This window comes from Coregonus clupeaformis, chromosome 1 (assembly GCF_020615455.1).
Source record: "Coregonus clupeaformis isolate EN_2021a chromosome 1, ASM2061545v1, whole genome shotgun sequence".
NCBI lineage: Eukaryota > Metazoa > Chordata > Actinopteri > Salmoniformes > Salmonidae > Coregonus > Coregonus clupeaformis.
This window is the reverse complement of record NC_059192.1, coordinates 39,230,085-39,238,782: the sequence shown is the minus strand read 5'-3', so window position 1 is coordinate 39,238,782 and position 8,698 is coordinate 39,230,085.

Genomic DNA, 8,698 nt, shown 5'->3' with positions numbered 1-8,698 from the left:
CACTAGGTCCCCCCGTGTGGTTCTGGGATTTTTGCTCACCGTTCTTGTGATCATTTTGACCCCACGGGGTGAGATCTTGCTTTATCAGTGATCTTGTATGTCTTCCATTTGCTAATAATTGCTCCCACAGTTGATTTCTTCAAACCAAGCTGCTTACCTATTGCAGATTCAGTCTTCCCAGCATGGTGCAGGTCTACAATTTTGTTTCTGGTGTCCTTTGACAGCTCTTTGGTCTTGGCCATAGTGGAGTTTGGAGTGTGACTGTTTGAGGTTGTGGACAGGTGTCTTTTATACTGATAACAAGTTCAAACAGGTGCCATTAATACAGGTAACGAGTGGAGGACAGAGGAGCCTCTTAAAGAAGAAGTTACAGGTCTGTGAGAGCCAGAAATCTTGCTTGTTTGTAGGTGACCAAATACTTATTTTCCACCATAATTTGCAAATAAATTCATTAAAAATCCTACAATGTGAATTTATGTATTTTTTTTTCTCATTTTGTCTGTCATAGTTGACGTGTACGTATGATGAAAATTACAGGCCTCTCTCATCTTTTTAAGTGGGAGAACTTGCACAATTGGTGGCTGACTAAATACTTTTTTTCCCCACTGTAAGTATGATCCCCAATCAGAGACAACGAGCGACAGCTGCCTCTGATTGGGAATCACACCCGGCCAAACGTAGAAATACAATTCTAGATCCTAAACATAGATATTCTAACATCACACCCTGACTAAACTACCTAGAGAATAACCGTCTCTCCAGGTCAGGGCATGACATTTACAATATGTAGAATCTATGAGAATAGAAAGGTTCTGAAACGTTGTGAAACATCACAACACAGTTGAAAAATATATGGCAAATAGAAATCAAAACTGGATGTTGTTCACAGATAGATGGGAGGGGTTGAGTGGAGCTGAAGGATGTGACTAAAAACAAACAAAAGATAACTATTGTAAACTATACTGTGTCCGTAAAATGTATATAGTAGATGCTGGAAGTAGAAGCCTAAGAGTTGTTGTCCATTAGTTTACTCAAATTAGGGGAGGGATGGTAGGATTAGGGGAAAATAATAAAGGAATTAATAAAAAATAATAAAAAATAAAAAACATTTTCTAGATTTGTAGTTAGTCTAGCTTGTAGTCTTCCAAATGGGCCCTGACCTCCAGGGGGCCTCCATTGATTTTGTTAATCACTCTCACTCATATCAACATGGCGTAAGTTATGGCAAAATGTGTATAATTGCAGGAAATTAGCTGTAAAACTGCAAATTTTTTCTCTCTGCCCCATGGCAAAATAAGTAGAATTGCATTAAATGTGTTATACAATAGATAAATGTTCTCACCGCCCCATGGCAAAATGTGTAGATTTGCACAAAACTTTCTTCAAAAGAGCAACATTTTCTTTACACCCCATGGCAAAATGTGTAGAATCGCAGGAAATTAACTTTCAAATTCAAAAAAGTATCACCGCTGTCAAGAGGGGGGCAAATAAAATGTTTTGCTGCAAGGTGGGGGCCCCCCAACCAAATCTACGGCCAGCCCTGTGTGTGTTTGTTTGTGCGTGCATGCGCAGGCGTGTGTGTGCGTGCATGTGTGTGTGTGTGTGTGCAAGCCAGGACATAAGATAATATTTGAACTCCCTGTACTGGGCCGATGCATTCCCTGGCAAACAACTCTATTTTCCTAACTCCCTCACAGGCCTGGAATCAACATTGATTTACACTCATCTTGACCTCTGTGTAATAAGTAATATCTAACTGTCAGAGACCACTGGCTGCATTCCCTTTGTCTTCATGAATCTATCTCCCCTGGACTAATACAGTGATACAGTCCATTCCTAATGTTGCACAATGAATGATACATCAAGGAGGCTCTCTGGGTGTGTTTGTGAGATCAGTGTGTGGGAGTATGGGAGGTACAGTATGTTTGTTTGTATCTCAGGGGGAGTGTGTGTGTGTGTGTGTGTGTGTGTGTGTGTGTGTGTGTGTGTGTGTGTGTCGGGGAGTGTGTGTGTCTCTGAATGCATTTGTGAATCTGTGTGTGTGTGTGTGTGTGTGTCAGTGGAGGCTGGGGACTTGAAAAGAAATGTAGGAAGATGGGAGACCTACGGTATAGGCACGGACTGCACAAAGACACAAAGCATGTTTCAAACATCGTCAAAGACATAAATAATTTTTACCAAAAACATTTTATAAGGTAAAATATTATGGGGAATTACACAGTGTTGGGAAGGGATCACAGCAGTGATTGAATGAGGATATGAGGCATGAGTTGAGGTGTTCAGAGGCTTGACTTCAGTACAGGACAGGGGTTGAGGTGTTCAGAGGCTTCAGTGCAGGACATGCTCATCATGGATGGATGGTGTTGGAGAAGAGCTCAAGTCTTCCACTGAGGGCAGGACAGGATTTGACTGGGAAGATAAAAAACAATAACACAACACAGTCTGACAAAAGGGCTAAGAATGAGTATGTCCAAGCAAGGAGTAAAACATTTTTATTTATTTATTTCATTTCACCTTTATTTAACCAGGTAAGCCAGTTGAGAACAAGTTCTCATTTACAACTGCGACCTGGCCAAGATAAAGCAAAGCAGTGCGATAAAAACAACACAGAGTTACATATGGGGTAAAAAACATAAAGTCAAAAATACAACAGAAAATATATATACAGTGCGTGCAAATGTAGCAAGTTATGGAGGTAAGGCAATAAATAGGCTATAGTGCAAAATAATTACAATAGTATTAACACTGGAATGCTAGATGTGCAAGAGATTATGTGCAAATAGAGATACTGGGGTGCAAAAGAGCAAAATAAATAACAATATAGGGATGAGGTAGTTGGGTGGGCTAATTTCAGATGGGCTGTGTACAGGTGCAGTGATCGGTAAGGTGTAAAATCATTGATGTGTAATAATCAGATTGTGTTAGTTGCTGGTCTACTATGGTATTTACCCAAACATGATAGGGCTACTTACACAGTGTTCACAGCAGTGATTGAATGAGTGGTATCAGGCATGAGTTGAGGCAAGGGTGTAACTTTGTGTCAGATATGGGGGGGTTCATTGGGTTCCAGTGTCAACACATTTTTTACATTTACATTTTAGTCATTTAGCAGACGCTCTTATCCAGAGCGACTTACAGTTAGTGAGTGCATATTTTTTATTATTCATACCCCCGTGGGAATCGAACCCACAACCCTGGCGTTGCAAACGCCATGCTCTAACAACTGAGCTACATCCCTGCCGGCCATTCGCTCCCCTACCCTGGATGACTTGTGCGCCGCCCCATGCGTCTCCCGGTCACGGCCGGCTACGACAGAGCCTGGATTCGAACCAGGATCTCTAGTGGCACAGCGATGCAGTGCCTTAGACCACTGCGCCACCCAGGGGGGTCCGGGGGATATGAAATGGTTGTAAAATACACTCAACAATGTCCTGATAATTTGGTCAATATACCCCAATCACAACTAAATACCAATATTTTTCTATATTACTTCAAACTTTTTTCCTACTCTTAACAGTTCAGAAAGTCACCACCACACCCCTTCTTTAACTACATTTAAATGTCAATACCCAATATTTCTGTACCCTTCACCACACATGGCTAGTACATGGTCTTGAATTACTAATTTATTATATCCAATTAACTTAAAAGGAGTCGAGGCAATCTGAATCCAGCAACTTCTTATTTGGTACAATTTAGTTGCAGTATTAATTCATAAAATAATTAAGTGACAGTCAAAATATAACTCTTCAAAATGGATTAAGCAATGGACTTCAAAATAAACCAATCAGTATGGCATCAAGCTCAATCAATATACTTCAAAAATACATAGCAACATCTCATTGTCATTGACCATCCAGTAACAAACATACACATTCAATAACAGGCAATAACCGGTTGTAACCTTATACAAACGTGGGCATATAGTGGTAAAGAGAGGGGTCAGATCTTCAGTCTCAATTTACTTAACCTCTTAAGGATCGGACCCTTCTTTTCAATTTTCGCCTAAAATGACATACCCAAATCTAACTGCCTGTAGCTCAGGACCTGAAGCAAGGATATGCATATTCTTGATACCCTTTTTTTGTTGTTGTTTTTTTCTTATCATCTTTGAAATGCAAAAGAAAGGCCACATTATAATATTGCAGTTTGGGTGCAATTTAGATTTTGGCCACTAGGTGACAGTAGTGATTGTGCAAAGTTTCAGATTGATCCAGAGAAGCATTGCAATACTGGACTATTTTGTAACTATCTTCACACAATATTATCTCAACACCAATAGTTAGCTAGTTACGCAAGAACATATGATTACATTTTATGAAATTTTCATTAATTTGTACCCGTTTTAAACTTTCAAAACCTTTATACATTGGAGCGCTCGTGAATATAGCTACCCAGGGCTAGAATCATTCCGAAGTGCAATTCCAACAGTCCCAAACTGAAGATGAACTGGCACAAATTTAAATGATTTATTTATTTTTATGTTTTGATATGACAACATGGGTCTACTCTAGGACCTAGGCATTCACAGTGATTTAAAAGGATAATAAGAGTAGGGGAGACTGGGCAAGAACCCTTACAAAAAAAGATTGCAGTTTTGAACTGTAGAAAAAGTGCAGTAACTGCAGTCGACTGTGGTATTTTGGACGCAGTAATTACAGAATAACTGCAGTGTGCTGCAGTTGAACTGCAGTTATATTGCACTCTAACTGCAGTTATACTGCAAAATTACTGCAGTAAAAAAAACGGTGTTATTTTGGACGCAGTATTTGCAGCATACTGCAGTTATACTGCACTCCAACTGCAATATTTTTGAAATAGCGATACAACGCTTGATAGCCAACAGCTAATCACCATGTGGGTGATTAACAAGTCCACAGCATGCTAGGTAATGCTAGTATCAACAACCATCCAACGCAGCTGGAAGCTGTAACAAGCCTGATTGGTCATCGCGCCGCGATATAGTGTCAGCTTCCCCACTAAGATCCAAGGTGACAACTTGAACTCTGAGAAAATAAAGAAAAAAATAGGGTTAAAGTTAGCAGTAGTAATGCTTTTTTTTATGAGCTGTACTTTTGTGAATATGCTTAGTAATAGAAACCCAGTAATAATGTTTAGAGATATCACGCTGCTTGACTGCTCAACGGTGCATATGGCGGCCCACAGCATTTGGTGGTAGATATGGGTCATGCTCAGCTACTGTGCCCGAAGCTCGTGACCCACAGCATGATAACAAAGTAGGCCATGAAGAGTAGAAGAGAAGATTTCCTAACTAATTAATAGATAAGCATAAGAATGCATGTCTTTATCCTGTAAGGGGCAATCTGGGATGAAACTAATACGATTATCCCACCAGGCCGGAGAACTGACCACTAATGTAATGAACCACTATGGATGGCACTAAAGCTATGGTTGAGCTATGGGGCACAACATTTGAGAGAAATAAGCTTTTTGTGCGTATGGACAATTTCTGGATTATTTTGTTTCAGCTCATCAAACATGGGACCAACAGTTTACATGTTGCATTTATATTTATGTTCAGTATATAATCTACCTCCTCCGTCTCCCTGTAGTTAGAAGAAACTCATTTGAATTTAATAATATCCTAAAAATGCTAAACTATCCCTATTCACTATCTCAATCTCTCATCCTATCCAACAATGTCCCAACTCACCAAGCTTCTAAATCACACATGCGTAGTACTAGGTTCATTCTCAGATCCTTTGATTGGATGGACAACATGTTAGTTCATACTGCAAAATCTTTGATTGGTTGGAAGACGTCTTCCAGAAGTCGGCATAATTACAATAATTGCCAATCCTTAGGTCGCTGGTTTATCTACAACAATGGCACGGTAATGATTCAAGGCATAGAAGCTGCGGTTGTCCTCTATATACATGAGTTTATTTTTATTTTTTTTATTTTTTTCACCTTTATTTAACCAGGTAAGCCAGTTGAGAACAAGTTCTCATTTACAACTGCGACCTGGCCAAGATAAAGCAAAGCAGTGCGGTAAAAACAACAACAACACAGAATTACATATGGAATAAACAAAACGTACAGTCAATAACACAATAGAAAATCTGTATACAGTGTGTGCAAATGTAGTAAGTTATTGTTAGTAAGGCAATAAATAGGCCATAGTGCAAAATAATTACAATTATAATTTAGTATTAACACTGGAGTGATAAATGTGCAGAAGATGACGTGCAAATAGAGATACTGGGGTGCAAATGAGCAAAATAAATAACAATGTAAATAACAATATGGGGATTAGGTAGTTGGGTGGGCTAATTACAGATGGGCTGTGTACAGGTGCAGTGATCGGTAGATTCTGAGATTTTTGCAGTTCGTTCCAGTCATTTGCAGCAGAGAACTGGAAGGAATGGCGACCAAAGGAGGTGTTGGCTTTGGGGATGACCAGTGAGATATACCTGCTGGAATGCATACTACGGGTGGGTGTTGCTATGGTGACCAATGACCTAAGATAAGGCGGGGATTTGCCTAGAGGTGATTTATAGATGACCTGGAGCCAGTGGGTTTGGCGACGAATATGTAGTGAGGGCCAGCCAACGAGAGCGTACAGGTCACAATGGTGGGTAGTATATGGGCTTTGGTGGCAAAACGGATGGCACTGTGATAGACTACATCCAATTTGCTGAGTAGAGTGTTGGAAGCTATTTTGTAAATGACATCGGCGAAGTCCAGAATCGGTATGATAGTCAATTTTACGAGGGCATGTTTAGCAGCATGAGTGAAGGAGGCTTTGTTGCGAAATAGGAAGCCGATTCTAGATTTAACTTTGGATTGGAGATGCTTAATGTGAGTCTGGAAGGAGAGTTTACGGTCTAACCAGACACCTACGTATTTGTAGTTGTCCACATATTCTAAGTCAGACCCGCCGAGAGTAGTGATTCTAGTCGGGTAGGCGGGTGCAAGCAGCGTTCGATTGAAGAGCATGCATTTAGTTTTACTAGCGTTTAAGAGCGGTTGGAGGCCACGGAAGGAGTGTTGTATGGCATTGAAGCTCGTTTGGAGGTTTGTTAACACAGTGTCCAATGAAGGGCCAGATGTATACAAAACGGTGTTGTCTGCGTAGAGGTGGATCTGAGAGTCACCAGCAGCAAGAGCGACATTATCGATATACACAGAGAATAGAGTCGGCCCAAGAATTGAACCCTGTGGCACCCCCATAGAGACTGCCAGAGGTCCAGACAACAGGCCCTCCGATTTGACACATTGAACTCTATCTGAGAAGTAGTTGGTGAACCAGGCGAGGCAGTCATTTGAGAAACCAAGGCTATTTAGTCTGCCAATAAGAATGCAGTGATTGACAGAGTCAAAAGCCTTGGCCAGGTCAATGAAGACGGCTACACAGTACTGTCTTTTATCGATCGCGGTTATTATATTGTTTAGGACCTTGAGCTTGGCTGAGGTACACCCATGACCAGCTCGGAAACCAGATTGCATAGCAGAGAAGGTACGGTGGGATTCGAAATGGTCGGTGATCTGTTTGTTAACTTGGATTTCAAATACTTTCGAAAGGCAGGGCAGGATGGATATAGGTCTGTAACAGTTTGGATCTACAGTGTCACCCCCTTTGAAGAGGGGTATGACCGCGGCAGCTTTCCAATCTCTGGGGATCTCAGACGATACAAAAGAGAGGTTGAACAGGCTGGTAATAGGGGTTGCGACAATTTCGGCAGCTAATTTTAGAAAGAAAGGGCCCAGATTGTCTAGCCCAGCTGATTTGTAGGGGTCCAGATTTTGCAGCTCTTTCAGAACATCAGCTATCTGAATTTGGGTGAAGGAGAAGCAGGGGGGGCATGGGCAAATTTTTTTTGGAGTTAGTGCTACAGGATGCAAATTTCTGTTTGAAAAAGTTAGCCTTTGCTTTCCTAACTGATTGTATATATTGGTTCCTGACTTCCCTGAAAAGTTGCATATCGCGGGGGCTGTTCGATGCTAATGCAGTACGCCACAGGATGTTTTTGTGCTCATCAAGGGCAGTCAAGTCTGGGGTGAAGCAGGGGCTATATCTGTTCTTAGTTCTGCATTTTTTGAATGGGGCATGCTTATTTAAGATGGAGAGGTGATATAAGAATTTGGTAATGACTAATTATTCATGACTAATTATTACACCCTGAAACTGTGTGAAAAGTGTTAGAATCATAAGACTATAATCTGATAATATGTGTAGCTTAGTTAGAAGTACAATGTGGCAGTCAGAATATTGTGAGAACGGCGATAACTAAAAAATGCAGCCTGCCCGAGCAAGGAGTAGACTATGATAAGAATATGTGTGTGTGTGTGTGACCTGATGGTCAGGAGAGCAGAGGAAAACATGAGCTAAACCCATGTACAGTGGAAAAATACAGCCCGCCTAAAGCGGGGTGGGATTTTTGTATGACGTGTGTGTATAAAAGATGGACTCTGAAATTGTGATAACAGAATTCTCTGGGCAGAATTCTCTGAATAAAGACCTGGCTATTGCACTGAGGCTCTGTCCGTTTCTTGAACCAAAGTCTTACAAACTTTGGGAAACGCACAGAGACACTGAAATAGTTAGTTAATAAATTCTAACTAGCACATTTAAAGAACAACCAGGCATCCTCTACTGACGGAATGAGGTCAATATCCATCCTGGATACCCGGGCCAGTTCAATTAGAAAGGCCTGCTCGCTGAAGTGTTTTAGGG